At 34.6% G+C, this 23648-nt stretch overlaps 1 pseudogene across 1 annotated transcript in view; it reads right to left on the bottom strand.

Annotated features, from left to right (window-relative positions):
* Positions 1 to 921: 921 nt before the first annotated feature.
* Positions 922 to 23648, bottom strand: part of LOC144374801 (transport and Golgi organization protein 1 homolog) — a 77292-nt pseudogene continuing 54565 nt past the window's right edge. Inside the window, exons 7-26 of the transcript XR_013434089.1 lie at positions 19847 to 19975; positions 17559 to 17580; positions 16547 to 16635; positions 16229 to 16306; positions 16031 to 16141; positions 14895 to 14966; positions 14611 to 14715; positions 13845 to 13967; positions 13641 to 13746; positions 12577 to 12632; positions 12398 to 12488; positions 12088 to 12226; positions 7244 to 7345; positions 6319 to 6379; positions 6170 to 6205; positions 6026 to 6093; positions 5806 to 5906; positions 4465 to 4541; positions 2735 to 2885; positions 922 to 1726 (exon numbers count right to left, since the gene is read on the bottom strand). The product of XR_013434089.1 is annotated as a transport and Golgi organization protein 1 homolog (transcript). The remainder of the gene's footprint in view (positions 1727 to 2734; positions 2886 to 4464; positions 4542 to 5805; positions 5907 to 6025; positions 6094 to 6169; positions 6206 to 6318; positions 6380 to 7243; positions 7346 to 12087; positions 12227 to 12397; positions 12489 to 12576; positions 12633 to 13640; positions 13747 to 13844; positions 13968 to 14610; positions 14716 to 14894; positions 14967 to 16030; positions 16142 to 16228; positions 16307 to 16546; positions 16636 to 17558; positions 17581 to 19846; positions 19976 to 23648) is intronic.

Below are 23648 nucleotides of genomic sequence, written 5' to 3'. Positions count from 1 at the left end.
AGAATTCATTTTTATTCTGAGTTATCTTCAGTAGTTTAGAGATTTTGTTTCACAGATATTTTGTTTCACACTGAAGCTTTTGCCCCTATTTTGAGAATACTCAGGGGACATAAAAAAACAATGATATGTTATGTTCTAGGTTTTAACAATCCTATTACTTTCTAGAATTTAAAAGAATGGAAGAATATGGTCTAGCAGTAAACAAAAGTATCAGGCTTTTATAATTTTATTTAAATCTTAAACCTCTTAAAATGTACTGTTAAAATTGCCGTAATTAAAATTACAGTTCTGGAGAGCTAGTTCTTAGAAACATTGTTTTAAAGACAGTAGTTACAGATCCAGGACTTGCTTTAATTGTTTTTTAAATAAAATATGTTTGAGTATCTATCAAAAAAAAAGAATTTAATTAAGCCCGTAGTTGCTGAGTAAAGACATTATAAGCCTTAGAGTTTCATTCATTCTTAGAGGATTATACTTTTCTAATTTTTTTTATCATATTCCTTGAAAATCAGTGGGAAGGTATGGGAAAGAGAAGAGTGTGTTGTGTACATTTTTAAAAAGAAATTTCCTTATTTTTTATAGATACAACATACCACCTTATATTTTACTGTTACAATGCAATAATGGCAAAAGCAGTAGCTCTTGCTACTAATGTAAACTCATTCTCAGAAAAGCATTCTCACATGGACAGTAGTTAGAAAAAAGTACATGAATGTGCTACAAAAATAGAGCCACAAGACTTCTCACAAGTAAAAGAAATCCTCTGTAGAAGTCCACAGTTGACCAAGGTCCAGCCTCCTTAACAGTGAGCAACAGGGAATATGCTGCCAAGTCACTATCTTCAGTTCTGAGAGTGCGTTTACATGCTTCCCCAATGGCACAAAATCTCATGACGATCCAATGAATCAACAGACACTTGGGAAATATTAATAAACAATTTTTATGAACTATTACAACAAAGAACTTCAGCAAGAAGGAAAATGATGTTTATGATCTTTGAGTAAACATTTTTAGCCCAACAGTCTCTGCGACCAGATATTGAAAGAGAAAAAAAATCAAGCTTATAAAACACCATTTCTCTGTTATCAACTGGAATACACTAATAATAGGATAATGGAAATACATGTTCTTAAAGCATTTCCACAGGAAATGTCCATAATTATGACATTCTAAATCATTTAGCAATTGTATATGCTACATTAACTAAAACAAAGGTATTCCTTATTGCACATTTTTAAATTGGAAGGATACTCTAGCTTAAGTGGGGGATATTTAGGGGGAAAATATTTTGGCTCAAAATGTATATTGCACCAAGGCAGCTTCATTCTGAAAACATAAACCATTTAAAATAAACTTTTATATTTTGAAGCCAATAATCCTTTAACTCTGACTAAGTGTCAGAGGTTAATTTTATGGGCCCTGTTTTTAAGGCCTGTGAACAGCCCTCACTACTCTTGAGAATTAGGTGGAGTTTCAACTTTAAAGCCTGAAGGCATTAAGTCTTTTGCAGCAGGTGGTGGCCCATAGTCTTGGGGACCATGAGTTGGAGGTGGTAATGGGGCACCAGGAATGAAGTACTCTCTTGGGCCAAATGAGCCTAAAGGTCTAAATGGTGCTGGTGCAGGTCCTGGAAAAAAATCACGAGGGTCAAAAGGCAAATCCCATTTTCCAGGTGTAACACCTGGTGCATATTCTCTGAAGCCTATTGGTGGACGCATACCAGGACCTGGAAAATAAAAAGGAAGTTATGTAAATACCAGAAATTTCTGAACTAGGGTGATTTCAAGTATGTTAATATAGTCTTTAATTTCTCCCAAGCCTAGAACATCAGCTGGTGAACATCCTGACTTGCCAGATGAGGCAAACTGAGATGGAACAAGTTTAGGTTATAGCCTTTGACCAACCAGCCATGAAGCAACATATTAAGGATTTAACATGGCTCTACCTAGCTCCAGGCTTGTCTTTTTTCTTTCCCTACTATATAATTGCAGAATTATTTCTATCTCACAAGAGCTCCATTTATATTTGGAAGTATTACCATGACAAGATGATAGATTATGAAATAAGAACTTTACTACATCAAAGAAATTTTGATAAAAGGAAATCTCACTATCTATTACTGTATCCATTAAAAATTCATGAAGTATTTCAGCATGGACTTTACACATGCCATCAGAATCAAGGTGCACGCATGCCCTCCTGGAAAAGGCCTTCCACAGCCACCTAATTAAACCAGGAACATTTATTAGGTAACTGTTAAATCCTCTTTAACACTTCCCTCTGACTTTTTTCAAGGTAAGGAGGGTTTGACTTTTCCTTTTCTATATTCTATAACCTACTGCTTATGCTTCCATTATGGGTGATTACAAACTTTATGTTATAGGATTTTCATATCTGTGACAAAATTTTAAGTTATGGCATGCATCTCATCCACCTTTCCATCTATTGCAGTGCATATCAACAGATTTTCAACAAACATCTGCAGAAGTAATATTTCTGGCTTTTCTGTATATAGCCCCTTATCCTTGTCTATGAGAGATAGCTATTGCCTATCTCAGTATAAGATTATGTAGTGTCCCATATGTCCCAGAAAACTGGAGGAAAAGTTAAAATGTACTCAGCTTTATCCTTTCATTGTTAAGACCTGAGATAGCAACCAACTGTTTTAGCAAGCAATAGAAGTGGAAGATGAATGTGATTTATAAGTCAATCACTACTGTTCAGATCATCATACCAAATGGTGGAGGAATTGGCCGAGGCCCAAAAGGCCCACCGAGCTGAAGTGGCGGTCCATACCAAATGGGAGGTGGTGGAGGCCGTCCCATCGGGGGTCCCATGAAGGGTACCCCTGAGAAAGGAGGGGGCCCTTTCATAGCCATATGAACCTGCAATTTAAGATTTGAAAGCAGTTAAAAGTTTTAAAATTCCTATGTATTAAGACAAAGTACCAATACCTATAAAAGCTAAAACCCAAAACCTGTCCAGAGAACACCATCAGTGCAACAAAACTCTACCCACCCCTCCTGTGTATTCCCACTGACAGCTTACAGAAGTTGGAAGGATGCCACAAGAGGGACCAGTTTGTTACTGATTATATCTGCACAGGAAAGGGAAAGGCAAGAGGACTGGCAGGGGTTATTAACAGAGGTGATTTCTGACCAGTATGTCATGCTGTATTCACTACAATCTATTTCAAAGGGAGTCCCCCCATCCCCATCACTTCCCTTTCATCACAATAGCTCATTACTTCCATATTAAGAATGAACAGAATAAAATGAAAAATCCATTCTCTACTCATGTAATAATAGCTACTATTCTACTATATCTTCAGTAAGTCTTTCATATATTATTCAACCTCTGAGATCTTTAAGTAGACTGTCTTGTTTTAAATAAGAGGGAACAAAAGCAAATGGGATATCATAATTTGTTGAAGGCCACACTGCATATTAAAGAACTCAATCCCAGGTTTGCCTCCAAGCCATGCTTTTCCCACCTCTATTTCTCTCTAACAATGGGTCTTTGCTCTCTTTTAAATCTTCTACTACAAAGGGGTTTGGGGTCTTATCTAAGCTGCCCTTAGATTTCTCCAGAGATGTATATTCCTGGAATATATATACACTGGAACTTGAGAAGTATTTTCCATCACAGTGCTATATACACAAATTAGGAAGACAAGCCTTTAATATTTACTTTCATTTACTGTACACCATTTGAGATATTGATTTATCATTTCCTATGAGTAGTGGGTTTGAAACTAAACAATTAAAAATTTATTTTATTATAGAGCTGCAGAAGACCTACTAGATATAATAGCAACACAGTTACAAGAGAATACACTTATGTGAACAAATGAGACCATTTCTTGGGAGTGGCTCAAGAGGTCATTTCAGATGATCATTGTTTCACAGAAAATCTGATACCAATCTAATTCAAATCACTCAAAATAGGGTTTGCACAAATGGAGGAATTCTTAAATAACATTCTTCCAAACAAAAATAAAAATGATGAATTATATAATTTATAATGAATTTACTTTGCCTTAGAACATTCAACACAAAACACCATATAAAGTTAGAGTGATAACTTTTCACATTCTGTAGTTCATTATAGTTGTACACACTTAAGCAACATTCCCAAGTTAAAGAGAAAAGTAAGCTCAATATTGCATGCAGTTTAAAGCAAACAAGATCAGTGTCATGCTCTGAATATCCTTCCCAGAAATGCACAGAATAAAACCCAATTCAGTTCTCAACCTCTAAGTACTTACTCCAACTGGATGCTCAGTCAAAGAAGTAAGGGTGGAGACTGAGGGGGTCTCAGGTTCTTGGGGAACAGTTTGCTTTTTAAAAAACAAATGGGATAGTACAAATAGAACACAAAGAAGGATAAAGCAAAGAGCAAGTACTGTAGGAAAGCTACATGTTCCTGCATGACCACATGATTCACAGTAACTACAGAACTTACCTTGCCCTCATTCGTCACCTCAGCTGGAAAAGAACTTCTGGAGCTGCTGTTCATGTGAGCTGGACCACATCCTGAGTCTGTTAGAGATCAAAGAATGGATTCAGACTATTCTAACATGAAAAGAATAAAAATCCTCCATCCACAATTACAGATTCTTTGAAATTACTTGGTCCCTTTACCAGAGACAACGGGTTTCCCAGATGCCTCAGAAGACCAGTACGAGGTAAAGGTCCATCCATTGACCTTGGGAAAGAAAGATCAGAGCCCTTGTATGTATTTTTCAGAAGAAATAAACCACTGGTGGACAGGTCAGGGTTCAACAATAACTAGAAAGCAACATGAAAAATGGGTTGCCCAGGGGTTGGTGTCATAGCTCAGTTGTAGAGTGTTTGCCTAGCATGTGTGAGGCACTGGGTTTGATTCTCAGCACACATTTAAAAAATAAATAAAGATATGTCCATCTACAATTAAAAATATTTTTTAAATGGGTTGCCCAATACGTAAATCACAATTTATGAAGAGACTTAAGTAAAATAAAGAACTGCCTTGGGTTGATAGAACAGGAGATTAATAAGTACTGGTCCTAAACTTTAAGCTATAGACTTAAAGTATGTGTAGGCTGGCTTTTCTTTAGTCTGTATAACCTGACTTCCAATCTTACCAAGACTACAGTCCTATTTAGAATTTGAAATAAGATTCAGTATTTCATGTTGGAAATATGTATGCTACATAAAGTTTAAGGCTACTTTTATAATATTTGGGAAAGGAACACCATAGAGATTTAATTTAAAGATAAAGGTTTACACTTCGCAGTGTAAAATTTAAAAGAAAAAAACAATACAGGGACCTCCAGGAAAAGAAAAATGTTTTCTATTCTAGAACAGAATTTCCAGAAAACATTCACTAAGATAAAGTAAGAAATTATCTTCTATATATTGTACAGGCCCAAATTCAATGTTTTCATTAGAATATTCAAAAGGGGAAAAAAAAAACCTTGAAGCAGTTTACTATAAAGCAACATGTGAATGCTCACCAAATCCGTTTCTAGGCATATCTTTTTGATTAAGAGTAGCAGAAGGAGGTCTCCCAGCTGGCTCTGCTGTCAGTGGAGGGGAACATTCTCCACCACTCATGGGGGATGGACCAAAAGAGCCATTATGGCTCAGTGGACCTAAAGACCTTACTACTTTAAGGCAGCCTTCTCCCTGACACCAACCCTCACCTCCTGCTTTAGCAAATCATTCAGATTATTTCATAACCATTACACACAGAAATAAAAAGTAATTTACATACATTCTGCACCAAGAAATAAAATAGCTCCTTTTACAAAGTGCCCCCTACCTCTCTGAGGAGGATTTTGAAAATCTGGTCTTCCCAGCATAGGTTTTACAATCCCGGGTTCATCTTGACGCACTGCGATCTTTTGGGTCATTTCCAATAGTCTTGAATATTGAGAAAGAATGGACTGAATTATGAAACAGCAATCTATTCCTTCGTAGATAATATCTAGCATAACCTTAAAACACTATAAAACATATAGGAAGATACCAAAATCACATACTTCTGTCTCAAATTAGCAACTTCCCTTTTCTCTTCAGCTATAGCTCTTTCTGCAGAACGAGCTTTGAGCTATTAAAGAGAAAATATTCAAATTCAGTAGCAGTAGGCTATGCACAAAATAAAGAAAAGGGGGAAAAAATCTTACCCAATTATCATGAGCTTTCTTCTCATGCATAGCAATCTGAAAAAGACAATACATTAAAAAATATGTTTTTAGGGACTCATTATAATAGCCTATAATTGTCTATTAGATATCAAGAAATTCTGCAACTACAGGACAGTATTAATTACTACCTGGTTTTTAAACGAGTGCTTGGTTTTCTGTAATGCTTCTTCCATCTCTTCAATTCTCCGCCTAAGAATTACAACAATTGAATAACATTTGAAACATTTCTGACCATTTTCCCTTTATTCCATCAGCTATACTTTTAAAGACTTTATCATACATAAGAAAAACATTTCTATAGTTATATGAATCCAGTGTGATCAAAACTAATACTACAGGCCAGGTGCAATGCCACATGCCAGTAATCTCAATGATTGGGAAGCTGAGGCAGGAGGATCACAAGTTCGAGGTCAGTCTCAGCAATTAAGTGGGAACCTATGCAACTGAGACCCTGTCTCAAAGTAAAAAAAAAAAAAAAGGTCTAAGGATGTAGCTTAGTAGTAAAGCACCAAAAATAAATAAATAAATAAATAAAATAAAATAAAGACCCAATACTAATAACTTCTTTATCATTTAATTGCTAGAGATTCTGAATGATAAATTATAATTTCCTTAACTGTATATCAGTGTGTTCTCAAGTAATTCTGCTAGAAATATCTTCCTCCTTAAAACTTTTTTTCTTTTTTTCAAATTATATCCATAAAAGATTTCCAAGGTCTATCAAATGCCACACTTTTGTGGGTCTTGATACATCACACAGCAAACTGATTTCTTAAAGAATTACTACAACATACAAAACCCCCAGAACTGTTTGCATTGACCAAGTTCCCTATGGTCTTGCCCATTGGCTATAAGTAAATTTTTGTTAACATTTTTCATTTGTAAAGTTGAAATTTATTTTTTCTCCTGTGTGAATTGAATGTATTCATATCCTCTCGTTATTTATACTTCCATGCTATTTTCTTCTATCTACATAATGTAAAAAAAGATTAAAAAAGAAAGCCACCACTAGTTTATTAGACATTGACACCCTCCTTTAGAAACTGAACTCACTTGTAATTTTTAAATTCCTGTACAGCGGAAACCACCTTTTCATCTGCAGCTGACAGCCGCTGCTCTTTTTCTAGTCTCTCATATTCTTCTTGGCTCACTTTCCTAAAATAAAGCCAGTTATCAAATCAAAAGTTTCTCTCTGTGAATATCACTTCCCACAATTCTATAAAATGCTTAGGCACATAAAATAGGAATTCAAACCTGCAATTTCGTAAATCAAACTCTGGCAAATCACTTACATTTTCTAATTTTTCCTCTTAATTCTCTATTTACCAGTAAATAAAATAAATGTGAAAACAACATGTGCCCCAAGGGCAAGTCTCCTGTGTGTAAGATAATAAAAACTCACTTTACTTCAATGTGGAAGATCAGGACTGATAAACCTAACATAATTAAACATATTAGGATAAAGCAAGGGATAATTCTTTTCTCGTTTCTGCCATGGGTAGGACACTAAGTATATCTTTGTCATGGAGGAACTCTTTTCTCAATCCAAGACTGGTACCATAATAAAGATATAGTCAATCAAAGAAAAAATCTTCTAGAATATGTCTTTTAGCTATGCAATTAGCCACAGAACATTTTTCACACTTTAGATATATATTTCAAAAGAATTGCAATTAAGCAGAAAGACAAATCTGAGTTTTGATAATGTCTGTCAACCAGAAAAAGAAGCCAAACTGACCCACGATCAGAGTATTATCTACTGACAAGTTTTAACTCTGATCATGAAACTCAAGATGTTCATCTACTGAGACAAAGGTAGCCACATTTAATGATTTTAAAAATACTATTTTCTGCTATCCTTGTACTACTTTAGCCATAGTTCCAATTCAAAAGATAATTAACTTGAAACTTAATTTTCCACAAATCAGAAGAACTATAGTAAAAAAGGATTATTGATACCAAATAGAAAAAGGGGATTATATATTCTTATATAGCTTCTCATTTAATTCTTCAGCAAGTATTTTATGAGTGGCTATAATATACTAGTTACCTTGTAAGATGCTAAAGAATAAAAGAGCTCACTGTTTCAGGTATAAATGACGCCTAAAGGAATATAATAATTTCCCCCACTGGCTTAAGAAGGAATATGGAGAAAACTGAATCTTGAAGAACAGAGAGAATTTTGTTTCCAATTACCAAAGAGTTAGTCTGAGAGCACTAAGAACAATCAAAACATCTTTATAAGAATATAAAATTATGTTTGAAAGGATACAAGCTAAAAAGGCAGTGAAGATATATGTATGTGGCCAAGATCCATTAGAAAAAGGAATCTCAGAATTACAAGTAAAGCTGACACTTTAAGGTACTTTTCTCCTAGGTTTACCCACATATTGAAGATAACACAAAGATATAATGAGTCTGAACTAAGCCTTCATCAAATTCCTGGGCTTAGAGGAAAAAAGAAGTGTTTGGGGCTACAAATAAAGGGACCCTTAATAAAAGCCCTAGCCTTTGAGTTTAGATTTGAAAGTACTGCACACTTAAGTGATGAACAGGCAAAAAATCCAAAAGGAACAATACTGAAACATTGAAAAGACAAGTCATTTTTGAATTATCTTAATTGCTGACTAAGTTTGAAGTGACAATCTTACTCAAGTAACCTCAACACTTTTCTATAAGAAGATAACTTCATCTTAGTCCTCAAATTTCATGTATAATTATCACAACAATGTTAGCCAATCAAAACTGACCAGGCACTCCATAAGACAAAATTCTGTGAGAAAAAATCCCACAGAAAAGGAAACCACCTAATGGGGTTAACCGCACATGTTTTAAAATCACTGTGCTTTATATAGTCAAAAAAGTAAAGTCAAGATTATGAATTTCAGGTCTGGGAATATAGTTTAGTTGGTAGAGTGCTGCCTTGCATGCACAAGGCTCTGAGTTCAAACCCCAGCACCACAAAAGAGGAAAAAAAAGATTATGAATTTTGTCAAAGGATTAGAAACTATAAAACCAAGAAATAGTTGGGTGTGGTGACCTACATACAGTCGAAGATACTTGGAGGCAGAGGCAGAATGATGAGATTAAAGATAGCTTGGAAAGCAGTAAGACACTAGTCCCTTATGAGAAAGAGCAAGGAGTCTGGGGAGGTAGCTCAATAGTAGAGCACATGGCTCAAGGTCCTGGGTTTGAGCTGTAGTACTGAAATAGGACTGGGGTTGTGGCTCAGTGGTGAAGCACGTGCCCCACATGTGTGGGGCACTGGGATCAGTCCTCAACACCACATAAAATAAATAAAATATTGTGTCGGGCTGGGGATGCGGCTCAAGCAGTAAGGCGCTTATCTGGCATGTGTGCAGCCCGGGTTCAATCCTCAGCACCACATACAAACAAAGATGTTGTGTCCGCCAAAAACTAAAAAATAAATATTAAAATTATCTTTCTCTCTCTCTTAAAAAAATCCTATAAAAAATAAAATAAAATATTATGTCCATCTACAACTAAAATAATATTTTAAACCCTGAACTTTTTAAAATCCTAAACTCAATGAATGATTTTAACATCAGATTTGGGAAGTAAAATAAATCCTACCGCTTTTAAGACAGGTCAGAAGAAAATATCCAGAAGAAGTAAATCCAGAATGTAGGAGGCAGGGGAAATCAAATTCTAATATGCATTATTATAATCAGAAGAGAGAATGAGGTAAAATCAACATTTAGAAAAAGACTCGAAAATTCAAGAAATGTTTAATGGTCCCAAGCAACATAACTGCAAGAGGAAAAAGTGGGTGGGGTGGGGAAAACTACACCTAGGCACTTCCCAATACAACTGTTAAAAAAAGAGAGAAATGACTACAGGAACTAGGGGAGGGAGATAAGACCAAACAACAATGATAATGGACTCCTTAAAGAAAAAAAAAATAAAACAGATGGTAATTAATTGGATATTTTCAAATTGCTAAAACTAAGGAACAGTCAAAATTCAGTAGCCAAAAGAAAGATCCTTTAAAAATGGAAACTGGTTTTAACTCTAATCATGAAGTTCATGTCAACCTAATACAGATTATAAAGGTAGCAATATTTAGTGGATAAAATACTATTCTCTGTTTATCCTTGTACTACTTTGATACACTAATCAAATCTATCATTAAAGGACAATGTTCAAATAGAATGAAAATAATTTCAAATAAGAAACCAACAGTGTAGAATGCAGAACTACAGAAACTTTAAATATGTGTATAAATTGAATGAATGTCTTGTGGAGTTCACAGTATATGAAGTACTAACATACGATGCCACAACAGTTATCTGATTCAGGAGCTACTTAAAGCCCATAAAAACAAGTAATAAACCTATTAATCTATGTCAGGTTTTTATTAAATCCAGAATATATACCAAGGCCTTTAAATTATGAGAAGATGAATAAAATTATAATTATAATTATATAATTATAATTCCATTATAATTTATGATTACATCAAGCTTATACAGGTGATGAGGAAAATAATTAAAAAATATTTAAACTATTAAAAAGATACAAGGAAGAAAAAAAGAACAGGTAATCAAATAGAAAGCAAATTCTTCATAAACCACAGGCACATATTGACATGGACAGACTTATATTTTAGAAAGTCCACTCAAGCAGCTATAGAGAAAATTACTAAGAATTTGAAATAAATTATATAAAAATATAAATAATGGAGAATGAAGACAGATGACCTAGGTTAGAAACAGAAAAGATGACACAGGCATGAACTAACATAGTACCTGGGGATGAGAAAAAAAGAGTACAAACCACAGATGATGACTGAATGAATTTTGGAGGAGTTGAGGAAAATAGTGCTACAATTTAACTGCATTACAAAGAAAATTAATTGCCATTTAGGTCATTCATATTACTAGTAGGGACAGAGAAAACAAGTGTTCTTTTGAAAAAAAAAAGTGATAAAATGAGAAATGTTTCTTTGAAACAGGCCAGGCATTTAGAACTGGCCTGAACAAAAATTTGAGATTCTAAAAAGGTCGCTTGGAGATCACAGAATTTTAGAAAAGTTAATGGAAAGGTTTCAATATTTAATGCATTAATTAGGCAACAGAAGTCAAAATACCTAAAAACAGTTAGGTCTATAAGAAGGTCTGTATATATATATATATATATATATATATATATATATATATATATATATATATATATATATATATCTTGTTAATAAATCAGGTGCAAACAAATAAAATCTGACACACAAAAAAACTATTTTTAGAGAATTCAAGTATTTTTGTGGATTAAAAACTTCAAATGAACTTCCAAAAAATAACTAGCTCCACACTGAGAAGATTAATATATAAATATATACTACAAACAAGTACTTCTGTAATCGTACCTCCTAAAATCCTTGCCACAGTTCAATTTTTAGTGTGAACATCTGAGATACTCAAGTCCAAAACTTGTACCATCAATAAGTAAATATTATTCCTTTTTGAAGTTTTTATTCTACTAAAACATGTCATTCCAAAACACTCAGTATTTTTAAAGGTCCAGAGTTAGAGATACAAGTTCAAAATATTAGAATTACATAACTGGTCACAATGAAAGGAAATTAAAATAAATAGTGGGATCATAGAAAGGGTCTAGATCTTTGAGAGGTATTTCCACATCAGTGACTGTTAATACCAGTTTACCACTTCTTGCCTTCATATGAATTTGACAATTGATTACGATGTCCTCACAGCCTTAGTTTATGGTTCCAACTACCTCAGGACTCTTAAGACTGATGATGGAAAGAAAAATGCAACTTATAGGAAACAAAACACAAAGGAAAAAAGACAAATCTCTACTAGATAAAATTATCTGTTAGTTCACACAATGATAACAATAACAAACAATGGAAATCTTACTTTTTTAGTGCCATCTCATTTTGCTGGTAGAGTTCATTTAAAATCTCCACTTTCTGCCTAAGAGTTTTGCATTCCTCTTCCAGTCCAACTTTAGAAGACCGTAGTGAATTGCAGTCACTTTCTAATTTCTTTATTTGGTCTGTAAAGGATAAAACAGCTTATCTCTATATGTGTACAAGGACTTAAGAACTTGTTTGAGGGAGTAGTGCCAAGAAAAGTAAGAAGCATGAAAGCAAAAAGCCATTCTTTATCTTTCCAATAAATTTTTAAGTCTTTCCAACATGGCAATTTCTTCTCAAGAAGAACCCACCTTCTAGATTACATTTTGTGGACATCGAGGCTCTTAGCTTAAGTTGTAAAAGTTTTAGATCCTCTTCAACTATTGATATTGTAGTTTTTGTCTAAAAATTGCAGAAAATAGAGGTATTATTAAAAGTGAGGCACAGGAAGAATTCACAGGTACTATGGGACTCTTACAAAGAACTATACCTGAGAGACATCCATCATCTGCTTAATTTGATCTTTGATCTTCTCGTTCTGATCACCTAAAAAACAAAAGACTTTAGCTTTTTCTTTCCTTACTTTTAACTCTATATTCTCCTAACTTCCCTAAACTAAAGAATGATTGTGTTCAAACACTGGAAGAAAAAAATCAATTAAATAATTATACTGATTAGACTAATGACTTTTAAGAGAATTGCAAGCTTAGATTTAAAAAAAAAAAGAGAGAGGTGAATTTCAGACTGGGGTTGTGGCTCAGTGGTAGAGTGCTCACCTAGCATGTGTGAGGCACTGAGTTTGATCCTCAGCATAAAAATAAATAAAAGTACTGTGTCTGTCTTAAAAAAAAAAAAGGTGAATTTCTAGTTTGCACAACTAAAATGTTATCTATGCTATTCTTGTAAGATAAAAGCTTTTCTTCTCTCTCAGATCTATCTTCACCTGGGCAATAAGTGTCTTGTTTAGAAAGATTCAATCCTCTATTTTCTCCCTGAATCTACTACCAGGTGTGGTTTGAAATACTTGCTATGTAAGCAATATCCAACTTGGGAGAAAACATCTGGAAATATTTTCCTCATCAGTAAACACTGTTACACTCCCTCTCTAGCTTTCTGATAGTCTCTAGCCTCTGTTCTCACAGCCTTAGTTTATGGTTCCAACTGCCTCCGGACTGACTGTGGACCTTAAAACCACAGAGCCATAGAGATGATGAGTATCAAAATCAAGTATCATCTGCATAAGTTAAGAAATAAATTTCTCTTACTGTACAATGTTCAATACTTAGAGGTATAGGATATGACTATTGTAGCTGCAGTGTACTTACTAGTTTTCAATAGGATAGAAAAAGTCAGTGTTCTTCACATGCCTATTGCTACATTATACCCCAACAACCCACCTCTGCCAATGCAACAGACATATCTATAGATCCAGTGATATGTGTCTACAACCCTGAAGCTTAAGAAGAAATTAAGCCAGCTGAAAAGTGGCATCTGTATACTTAATTAAAGACAGGAAACCAAAAAAGGATTCAACCTCCCTGAGACTGATCTTACCTGCTAACTCTCCATTGGTTAATTCATCTGACTCATCTCGACTTTGATCCTCAGATTCAGATTCACATTGAAACCGATTCAACTGTGTGACGTGATTAGTCAAAGCCTAGAAAAGAAGCAAAAGGTTGGAAGACTCTCGATTTTAATTCAGAAGATTTCAGGAGAATTCATGAGATGAAACATGTATTTGGAGTATAAACTTACATTAATAGTATCATCTTTTTGACTAAGAGCTACTTGTAAATCTTTCTGGGTCTTCTCAAATGATTTCATTTGTTCACTGAGCTCAGCGTGTGATGTACTCCAGTCTTTTACTTCCTGCTGCAACTGAAAAGTCAAAACACATGAATTCCTATGGGTTAGGGAGGGGTTTCTGCACTGGATATATCAGGACTACAAGACTTAGACAAAGAAATAGAGAGCCATACTCCTCGGTGGCCTGCCTCAATCGAGGGGGTTGAGACCTTGGTTAAGGAAGAGGGCAGAGTGGCCCCAACTCTCACAGCTGCAGTAAGAACATCAGAGCTATCAGGAAGTTGACCCTGTTTATTGCATTCCCCAGAAAATTGCTGCCAATTCAAATAATTTATCTCCAGCAGGAATGGCTGGGCACATATGACTGTCTCCTAAATTTAGATTCCTTATCATGTAATCTTCCCTTGGCCGGTGAATAAGTAACTATTCAAAAGAGGATCATAAAATACTTAATTTTCTGGTTTAAAAAGTTTCTTTGAGGCTATGCAAGTTAATAACTGATTGACATTTGATAAGGAAAGCAATAATCCAAAAATCCAAAACAGATGGAGACCATATATATGCACTCAATTTGGGGAGCATTGTTTAAACTTTGCATATCTAGAAAAGGTACTACATGAAAATTCCTTACCTCAGAAACAGATCCAAGAAAGATACAAGATAATGATATTCACTTCTCTAGTTTACATTATGTATGACATCAAATTTTCTTTACCTGCTCTTTCTCCTTCTTAAGCATGGTATTTTCTTTCTGAAGCTGACAGCATTTCAACTTCACCTTCTCTTCACGAAGCTTAGCTTCAGTAAGGAGAATTTGAAGCTAATGAAAAACACTACAGTTAGTGAATTAATTCCAAAGAAGAAACAAAGTTATACTTTCCCAAACAAGACATCATATAGTTCTCATTTTTTGCACATTTTAGCACACCTCAAATTTTTGGTCCGCAACAAAACTAAGATGTAGTACTAATATCCGTTAGCAATAGTTGGCAGCTTTACCTCTGAAAGTTCAGAAGTATTTACTGAAATGACATCTTTAAGCTTCTCTATAGATTTCTTATTTTCCATTATCTGCCAGGTGAAAACAGAACACAAAATATGCATTAGGATTTCAGTAGAAATACTGATATATATCTGTGTGTGTGTGTGTGTGTGTGTGTGTGTACGTACACATACATATATATACTAAAAAAGATAAACACAACAAATTTTTTGTCAAGCTATCCCATTACATTTCAGGTAAATGCAGGGGATCCAGCTTTGGACTAAGCAAAAAATCAAGAACTGAAAGAGATGAGGGAAAATGAAGTCATAAATATTTCATGGCATCCACAACCTTACTGTTTATGAGATAACCAGAAAAAAAGTTCAAAGTATAGAAAATCATAATGCAATAAGTAAATAAAATGTTTTAAAGCATAGAAAATTAACTAATTAATTACTGTTTCAAGTAAACCAGTTCAAATTAGTAATATTTTTTCTAGTGATAGAGAAAAAAATTTCCCAAGATCATTTTTAAAATTTTCTTATCTGAAGTAAAAAATGATAAAATTTAAGGAAGAATAGACTAATCTCACATACAGAAGAATTCCAAAAAAAATATAAAGATACTTGCTCCTTAAGGAAGTGGATATAAATCTGCAATCTTTGTTTGCAATGCCTGGGATTGAATCCTGGGCCTCATGCATGCTAGGCAAGTGCTCTACCATGAGCTGCATCCTGAGCTTGTAACTCTTCATACTTTAACTGTGGGCTGTGCATGGTAACTTCCAAAGAATACAATATGAAAAGGATTGGAAAGAATTTTTACAGTGGAGAAATCTGATAAATACTACCTCAGCTAGGTGATCAAGCTTACTTGGGGGTAGGATATTTCAGAACACACTCTCTACCATCTTTTGCAACTTTTATGTAATTACAGAAACTTATAGAAATTGAAAATGAAATATGTAAGTAAAATTTTTTTAAGTTGTTGTATCAGTACTTAAAAGTTCCACAAAATGGGCAGAAGTGGGTTCAACTTCCTTGACTCCTAATCTTACTTTAGTTAACAGCTGGACTAAGTTCAACTTAACCAATTTTACAAAATATTTCAAAAGCCAAATTGCAGTAATACTTAGCAGCAAAACTCTTACCAAGTCCTGATTCTTAGCTTTCTGTTCTCTCTCAGATTCTAACATAACATGAAGACTTTTAGCTCCCTCATCCAGAAGTTCTTTAGCTTTTTCAAGAAGCTTCATTTTATCCTGGAAAAAAAAGGTGTCAAGATTACTCACTCATTACATTTACTTTTGAGTTTAGAATGTAATTCCCCCCAAAGAAGGGATTTTTACCTTATAATTAGTTGCTTCATCAGAAAGAATCATATTTTGTTTCATGGTCTCTTGGACCTGTTTCTTTGATTCCTTCATCTATGTAAATAAAGCATTCAGAATTAAGATACACAAATTATAGCGCTACCATACAAGTTACTTCCAGACAAGTGACCCTTTCCAGAAGAAAGCAGTACTTAATACATATGACTGTTTAGAATTTAGATGATTTGTAGGAAATAATGAAACAAAAGTTTTAAAATATGATTTTTAAATTAAAACAGGTAGGAATGATTCAAGCTAGAACCAAGGGAGAAAGAAAGAAAAAAATAATTATACCTTCTGTTCATAATTTGACAATTTCTGCATTAGTTCTTCATTTTCTTTCATGAAATTGTTCACCTTTTTGGAAATTTGCTGTTCATTGACTAAAAGGGGAAAATACACAAGATTATTACAATCACTAAATGAAATTCAATTACTCAATCTACTAAAAGCAAAGACATGTTATATGGTACTATGAGGAAATACTTCTTAGCATAACTATTATGCTTTTAAAAAGCAATCTATGCTTATTAGCAATAAGAGTATAAAAATTATTAGAATTTAAGAAAAATATAAGAACAATGATATTTTGCTGGGTGCAGTGGTGCACACCTGTAATCCCAGTGGCTCAGGAGGCTGAGCTAGAAGGATTCCAAATTCAAAGCCAGCCTCAGCAAGAGCGAGACACTAAGCAACTAAGTGAGACTTAGTCTCTAAATATAGGGGGTTGGCGATGTGGCTAAGTAGAGTGCCCCAGAGTTCAATCCCAGAAACCCCTCCCATCCAAAATGATATTTCAATTTAAACTTATTTCACAGATGGGAAATACAGTAAAGTGTTGTAGCTTGATATTCCCCCCTTCTCAAAACACTTTCTTTTCCGAAAATGGAATCATTTAATTCTTTGCAAAGAAAAACAGAAATGAAAACATACTGATTCACATTACCATTCTTCAAATTATCTACTCAATTACTTAATTCATGATTAAATCATTAGCATAGAAATACTCTTCAAATGTAATACATCTGCATTACATCAATATTCAAAGTTAATCTGCCCCAAATTAAAACTTATCATCATCTCCCTATCCACAATTTGTTCCTCCTCTTTATCTCCTATCTCAGAGTTGGAACCATCATCATCTACTCTATTATCCATGCTAGCAACCTAGGAATAGTAAAATTTTCAGGAGGTAAAAAAGATAATAGACATTAAAAGTCACTGTATCTACTTCTAACATACATAAAACACACATCAAACACCAATACAAAGGGTTATTACAAGTTTAAGAAACCTAAAAATTTACCTTGATATACTCTATCTTTTACCTAGAAGAGAGAAAAAAGATTAAATTCGATGTCAAACATCTGCTCAATAGAAACAGCATTCCTAAAACAACAGTCAGAATCATAACCAAGTGAGAATTTAATAACATTCTGGTTCAGGATAATAATTTATAGGATTAAAAATAAGTAAAGGTTAACAAGCCTTTTAAATTTAATTGGTAGTGATATTTCATAAATAGCCTCTGACATAAAAACACTAAGATATGTACCTTATTTCACAGCAAAGATGTGTGTATGTGTGTGTGTGTGTGTGTGTGGGTATACTCAAAATCATTTACTTGACAATTCTAAATAACCAGGATAAAGTCTAGAAACAATGACTATTCAAAAGAAATCTGAGGAAACAATATTAAATGCATAATCTTTGTACTAAGATATGCCACTCTCACTCACCAGAAAACATCTTAGAACTCCAATTTAAATTTGGCTATTGGCTGAATTTAGAAACTAAGAGGCTACATCATCTTATTTCTGCAAACCACTAAATATATAGCAAGAAATCTGAAAGGAAAGACTGCTTAAAGAAAATGCACAAGCAATAAGAGAAATGACAATTAACATATTCTGGAAAGGACAAAAACAATCGTTTCCAAAAAACAGCAATAAACTACCTGATAATAAAACCTAAGCAGAATTTTTTTTAAAACATCACTAAATTTCTTTGTAACTTAGCATATTACTTGTCCTTTCAAATGTTATAAATGGTGATGGGATATTCAGATGTGTCCACGGATCATCCAGGGGATCTTCGTAACAGGAAATTGCATTCAGAAAACTCCAACACAGAAAAAAATGAACATTTCTTTAATGTCATAGCCTTGCTAACCTTTTACTCTAAATGACAACAGAGGAAAATAGGAAGTAGCATAAAAGCAGTCATCTAAGGTAGGGAGACTAAAGTTTTAAAGTCAAATGCTGAAACTGAGGAGCAACAAGCTAGGAACCACATCCCACATAACCTAGTGAAAAGAGAAACAGGTACCAGGGTTCTTGAAATGAAAGAAACAAGAGAGAGAAATATAAGATGTTTTCATGTTTTTCCCTTCTCTTTATCCTTCTATTTCCTTTTTACTTTTAGCTGAGAAAAAGTTCAATGAGATTAGAAAATTCCTCACAGGAATCCAGGCAAACGATTCTTCTATTTAAGAAGGGAATACTTTTTAAGAGATTTTACACTCAATTGTACAAGGAGAGGAAACTTATCTTAACAATGATATGTCTGAAATAATTAAGAAATCAGAAAAAGAACACTCAGATTTGAAAAGATTTGTATCCAATGTTTTTGGCCTCTTTAACTGTTAGGCTTTTCATATGCAAAATCCATTTACCTAAAATAATTTTCTTCCAATTATGTTAAATAACTATGAAACAGAATGACCTACAGTACAAACATAAGTATGTATAAGCGCATATATATATATATGTATATATATACACATATATATACACACACACACACACACACATACATATATGTACACACATACACATAGATAGACTAATTCTGCTCAGGAAAAAAAAAACCTTAATGAACAAAACATTTAATGGATTTTTGGACAACACATAATCTATACTTCCAAATAAAAAGGGATTTTCTGTACATATGATCAAATCATAAAATCTGGGAAAAATTTATATAAAAGACTGGAAAAATTATATCATCTCCTTTTTCTCATTTTACTGTATTTCTTTGCAGCATTTCCCCCTGTTTGTATGTTTATATTAACATACAGTTCATCAACATTTAAATCTTAGTTTCTGCTTTTTTTTCCCACTTCACATTTAATTGTGAGCATTTTCTGTACCTCAAAGCTTTGAAATAAATAAATCTGCCTACTATTCCACTAATCGAGCATACAATAACCCCTAAATGAATTATGTTGTGCTAAGTCTTCAATCTAATACACTGTTCCATTGAAAAACATTACCAAAATCTTCAAAGCATAGTTATTTCTTTAAGATAGATTACTAGACATATATGCTACACAAAAGGATATTTATCTAACCTATCCCATCTTTTATCCCACTTTTAAGACTTCTGATACATATGAAACTACTGGTCAGGATGGCTGTAAGAATTACCAGTTCTACCAACTGCACCCACATTAAATTATTTTATAATGTTAGTTTGACTTAAACCACTATTTTGTGTTTTAGCAATTGAAAAAGAAAAAAAGGGGGGGGCAGTGACTATATAAAATAATCATTGTGCTTATGTGCTAAGGTATAAGTAAGTTAATTTACTCACAAGAGCAGTTCTCCAATAGAAAATGACAAAGGATACAATCCCAAAGAAAACAGTGAATACTACAGGCTTCCATGGTAGTCCATAAAAATCAGGCCCAGGTTGAGTATCATCAGGCAATGTAGTAAACAGCTTAAACAGACAAATTAGAAGAAATGGGAAACCTTAAATTTATAACAAAACAGTCACAAAGAATCATGGCAATTCTAAACCAACTTCCTCATCAGAAATCCACCTCCTCAATATTTTCCAATAGCTTCTTCAAGAGAGAGGATACTGGCAGTCTCATATTTTTTGTTCGCTTCCAGTGTTTTCAAGTATAATGAATCTAAATACTTTTTAAAAATATTTATTTATGTATCTTTAGTTTTAGGGTGGACACATTGTTTTGTTTTTATATGGTGCTGAGGATCGAACCCAGTGCCTCACGTATGCTAGGCAAGCGCTCTACTGAACCACAACCCCAGCCCGAATCTAAATACTTTAAATTGAGCATACATTTCCAGTTTGTAACAGGCCCTATATCATCACATTGTTTAACACCTGGCTAGAATCCCTCTGGATCATTCTTTTCTCTTAGATAACCTGGTTTTTATAATTTAAAATATTCATTTAAGACAAAACAAATATATGAAAGAACTAATTAATTTTATGGCAACAAATAAAAACAATAACGATATATGTATAAGATTTTAAATCTTACTTCCATTCCACTCTTATATACAGATACGTGACATGTAATTTCAGACAACTCTTGAAAACTGGCTTAGATAAACTTCTCTGAATTTAACATCCTTCTGTAAAATTCAGAGCCTAATTTTAAATGGTTGCTTAAAGGCAGTGCAGTAAACACCTGCCTACTCTTCCCTGTTTTCACCGCCCTCTACACGTAATAGGAGATAACTGTCACTTGGGCCCAATTCCCCTGCAGTCTCCTTAGGGAAAAGACCCATAGTAACATTAGCTGTTTGGATTGTTGGCTGCATTTCAGAACATACCATGAGGTTGTCACCTCTATTCCGTCAAAAAAAAAGTGCAAGTGGGGAAAGCTCAAGTACACTCTCACCGGCCTCGCTTAACCATACAGTCACGTCCTGCCTGCCTTGGGCCTGACACACTCCATTTCTCCATCGCCACGACAGTCAGTGCACCCACTCCGCCAGAACTCAGCCACCCGACAGGGGTCCCAGGAGCTCTGGGTCCCCCAGGGAAACAGTGACAGAAGGCACAGTGGCAGGTACTGAGTCCATGGTGTAGGGACGGCTGAGTGGAAGCGACGCTTCCCTGCAGAAAAGCACAGGACCCTCTCTTTCACCGTTTCCTACTTCAGTAGGACCCAGCGCAGGGGGCGGGTAGTGAGAGTGAACTTTGCCTTCCTCCACCACAGGCGCTTTCCGCCCAAGGCACATAAAACCCATCATCAGAGGAAGCCCCTGGGTGGACTGCAGTGAGCAGACAGAGGATGCTGAGGGGCGTGGCGAGGAGCAGGAAGAACCAACTGCGGAGCCCGGCGGGGGACAGCGCCGGTAGAGCCAAGCGGAAGAGTCCAAATGAAAGGACTCCAGAAGGAAAGAGGCTCACCTGTCCCAGGAACTGGGAGAGGACCGGCGATTTAGAAGGCCCTGGAGGAAGCCAGGGAAACTAGCAGAAGGGGATTATAGGCAGAGACTAGGAAAAAGGAGAAAGTCAGGCCTCCCAGCCCCTCCCAGAGCAAAACCCTTTTGTCAATGTGTTGAGACACCAGGTACCTACCTGCCCCCAAAGTGCAGACAGAAGAGGAGAAGCTTCTCCTGCTCCCTTCTAAAAGACTACTGCTCGGACTGGGCTTTCCTTCCCTGGTCATTCTAGTCCTGTTACTTTCTCCAATTGTGGATGACACTCTTTTTAAAAAGCCTTACCCTAAGGAATCATGTCATTATCACCCCACGCCGGTGGCTTCATTTCTGGATGCCACATTTTAGGGTTGCATGACTTGTGGAAAAGAACAGAATCATGAATAGCCCGAAAAGCACGTGCTAAAAATTGAAGAAATTGGGGACATTTAACTTGGGGAGGAAATGAACATCTGGGGATCTTTAAAAATCTGTCGTCAAGTTGAATATAGTCAATTCAAAAGAACAAGAATAAGCAGGAAAGCACTGAAAAAGAAGAGCAATGAAGGGTACAGGGAGGGCAGACTATATAATTAATTCATGTACCCTCGTCCAAGCCCAGGAATACATAGAGATTGTGGGACAGAATAGAGAATCCAGAAACAGAACCAACTGGACATTTGGGGTACAATAAAAGTTAGTTTGGGGAAAATAGACTTTCTAATAAGTAGCGTTACCACATGGAAAATTATAAAATTGGATTTTTCTCTACTTATTCAAAAGATAAACTACAAATGGATAAGAAACATGAATGTAAAAATAGAAAATAAAGAAGTACTAGAAAATATTAAGTGAAATTTTCTATGTATTATGAGTGGGCAAAACCTGCCTCATTGAAAAAATCTTTCCTGGCTGTATCTAAACCTGCTACAGACACACACACACACACACACACACACACACACACACACACACACACGCAGTTTGACAATGACAAACTGAGAAAAAATATTTGCAACATATTATTGTCCAAAGAATCATGTTCCTGAAATATAAAGAACATTATAAATAAAATGGCCAGCAAACCTATACAAAAATGGGCTGAAGAAATAAACAGATCTCAGGAAAAGAAATGCAAATAGCTATAACATATAGAAACATGCTCTGCTTAGCTCATAATGAACAAAATACAAATTAAACCACACCACGACACCATTTCTCACTTGCATTGGCAAGATCCAAATGTTTGACAACATACTCAGTAGGTGAGAGAATGTGGGGGAATACAAATTATCAGACACTGCTAATAAGTATACAAAATGATACAACCCTTATGAATGAGATTTGGCAACATCTCCCAAAACTGCTTATATATTTACCTATTAACTCAACAATCCCACTTTTTTTTTTAACTTTTTCAGTGCTGGGGAAGGGTATCTAGGGCAAGTGCTCTACTGCTGAGCTATAGTCCACCAGCCCTAACTTCTAAAGATACTGGGAATACAACAACAAATGTTTAAAACTTGTATTTACAAAACTATGTTATTCAAGCATTAATTATAACAATACAAGATGGTCACAAAAGGCTGAAACAACCGTCATCAATGAAAGTTGTTGAATAAACCAAAGAAGAAAGAAAATAATTTTAAATACTGCTAAGAGCTGGTTTCCGGAATACATTTTTTAAAAATGAAGTAGAGAAAAATATTTATAGAATACTATTTGTATCTTAGAAAGTGAAAAAAGATGAATATATTATTTTTTATAGCTTTGAGGTAAAACTGACATGCAATAAATTACATGTATTTAAAGTGTGCAATTTGATGAATTTTAACATGAAATTATGAAATCACCATTATAATCAATATACACATCCTTTACTTCCAAAAATATTCTCATTCTCTAGGTAATTTTGCCCTTTGTCACCCTTCTTTCTTGCCCCCCACTTTCCCATTCCTCCAGCAAAATGTCTTATCTTAATAGATTGCTTTGTATTCCTCAAGTTTTATGTGTATGGGATAATATATTGTATTTTCTATGGCTTCTCTTATTCAGCATAATTTGAGATTCATCTACATCAGTTTATCTATCATCTATTTTTATTGCTGAGTAGCATTTCATTACATGTACGTACCACAATTTGTCTATCATCTATTGATAGACATTTGTATTTTTTTCCAGATGGGGCTTTTACAAATAAAATAGCCAAGAAC

This window comes from Ictidomys tridecemlineatus, unplaced genomic scaffold (assembly GCF_052094955.1).
Source record: "Ictidomys tridecemlineatus isolate mIctTri1 unplaced genomic scaffold, mIctTri1.hap1 Scaffold_89, whole genome shotgun sequence".
In the NCBI taxonomy this organism is placed as follows: domain Eukaryota; kingdom Metazoa; phylum Chordata; class Mammalia; order Rodentia; family Sciuridae; genus Ictidomys; species Ictidomys tridecemlineatus.
The sequence above is the reverse complement of the archived record's forward strand: the minus strand, read 5'-3'. Positions and strand labels throughout refer to the sequence as shown.